The following is a 2,500-nucleotide window of genomic DNA, read 5'->3' on the forward strand; positions in this document are numbered from 1 at the left end:
CTGTGTTTTTATATTGCATGCTTGCATGTTTTAGTATTAGTTATTTATTTGGGTTGCTGTGTTCTCTTAATTGGTTGATTGTTTGTGGTTTTACTCTGTGCACCAATTTGACTGTTTTCCCTCACACCTGCTCATTGGCTGCATTCTAATTGCCTTGAGATGGACAGCTGCCTGAATAATTATTGTCTGACCAATCGGTGCTCTAGAGGGATTATGGGGAGGAGTATAAAGACTGCTGTTTTTAGAAGCTCTTGGCATTTGGCGGGGGGATCGGACTGGAGGCAGCAGCAGACCAGGAGAGGAGAGACGGCGCTGGTGGAACGGAACGAACTGAACCGAACGGACCCGAACCCGAACCCGAACCCAGACCAGACCAGACCGACGCAGCAGCGAAAGGAACGTGAGCAACCCCTTTTGTGTGTGCACTCCTTACTCTCACCGTGTCATCTGTGCTGCCTGATCCCCCTGCCTTATAGCCCGAAGTGCGCTCTTGGAACCGTCACCAGGTCAGGAGGGCTTGAAGTTGGATTGAAGCCAAACCAAGCTTGCAACCAGCTACGAAACTAACCGTAAGAGTCTTCCTGTACCAGAATTCATGATTTTGTTGCTTGATTGCATAAGAAACGGAAACTGACACTTGTTCTTTGCTGCCGAGGTGTGTTGGATCCGGGAGAAGCAACTGACTACCCTGGAGATTCCCCATCGGCTTGGACATTGACTGGCCCCCGTGGCTAACGGCCAAGGGCAAAGACCACCACAACCGGCTACAGACTCTGCAGCAGAGCTGCTTTTAGAGGCCATTTAGTTTTGAATTAATAGAATATTAAAGTGTATATATATTTTTTTTAAACCTCTTGTCTTGTCTTCTGTGAACTGGGCATTCTGAACCTTACTTTTAATGGTTTTATACAGGGCTTTTGCCCGACATTTTTGGCGTAGTGCGGCAGGTTTACCCTGGATTGAGCGCTGTGTGCCCCAAGTGCGTCAAACAAGGATCTAATGAGTAATCGTACGGTCATGTCAGTCAGCCCCCCCCCCCTTTTTTTTTAATAACGGGAGTTTCGACGACGAATGGCAAGTGGGTGGAAAGACCAATGTTCAAACGGAAGAAAAAGGTGGAGAGGATGGATCGCCTCTGGTTCTCGGGACGAGAACCGATTGGTCGGGGAGGGTGTCACGGGGGTGACTTTGGGTGACTTTGGGTAAATTAGAATGGGGAAGTAATCATTGGGAAAACACGATTATGGGGTCAATTAGAGTAAACGGCTACAGGTGGGAATAGGAAATGGGTGTGGTAGGTGATTGGTGACTTTGGGTTGGGGAGTGTTTATATGCGGAGACGCGAAGTTGGACGGGAGCGCGGAGGGAGAGGGAGAGCAGCCACGAGAGAAGAGGGGGGCCTTGGAGGAGAGATGCGGCCGTGCCAGAGGGACAGGTGTAGAGGTGGAGAGAACGTTCAACTCCGGTAGCCGGAGAAGAGGACCAGGCCGGAAGAAGACACTGGTGATCCTATGGATCTGCGTGCAGACGGCTCAGCAGCTCGACTGAGGAAGCGACTGGCATTGTGCCTGGTGTGAAAGTCCACGACCAGAGCTAGAGTGGAAGTGCTGCTTCGGAGGACGACCGGGGGGTTAGGACGCTCCCCCCCGTCCAAAAGTTAAGTGTCTGCCTGGTACCCCGCACTACGTTAGAAACTCACCTCCTGTCCGTGCGCGCCATCGCCGCATTCTCTCTCTCTCTCTCTCTCTCCAAACCCAGCAGTTATACTTGGACTCACGTTTAATATCGCTGGCCTACCCAGGTGAATCGCAGCACACATTGTTTGCAGTGAGCTGTGCCGTGTGTGAGTGCTGTGTAACTTCACCCCTAATGCTTAACCTAGACTAGCGATTGCAGTGTTGTAAATCACGTATGGAATAAGTGCAGTGATTACCTGCGTAGCCTACTTAATTATGGAAGTGAGTGTCATCTGTCACCAAGCTCTTCCTGTCTCCCCAGCCTCGCAATGGATGGACACCTGGCCACCGCTCCTCCGACTCCTTTGGAACTGATGACTGTGGGGGGAATCTCTAAGGAATGGACATGGGACTGGGTTTGGGATTTCGGACTTTTATAGACTTATAGACTCTTTTAGATTTCTGTTAGTTAATAAATATTATTTTAAAACTCAATCTTTGTGTCTTGGCGTATTTGTGGTGTACAGTGTACTCTCCAGGGTATTTGGTAACAAGGAGAGGTGTCGCTAGAAAAATGCGCACCTTCTCACCTGCGATATGAGCACAGTTCGTATGCCCTGCAAATGTCCCAGGAAAAATAGTTAGGCAGGGGTATGCAGACTGGACGATAGAAAGGACATGTACATACAAATATTTAAACACTAATGCTGTTTTGTTAGTCGGGGGTGTCGAGGCTCGATAAGCATGACCCTGAAAAGAGTTTTTGGAACTTAGGAAGTCGCTGCAGACACATGGAAATGCTGTCGACTTCCTTGGGTCTTTTA

The sequence above is a fragment of the Engraulis encrasicolus genome, chromosome 3 (assembly GCF_034702125.1).
Source record: "Engraulis encrasicolus isolate BLACKSEA-1 chromosome 3, IST_EnEncr_1.0, whole genome shotgun sequence".
In the NCBI taxonomy this organism is placed as follows: domain Eukaryota; kingdom Metazoa; phylum Chordata; class Actinopteri; order Clupeiformes; family Engraulidae; genus Engraulis; species Engraulis encrasicolus.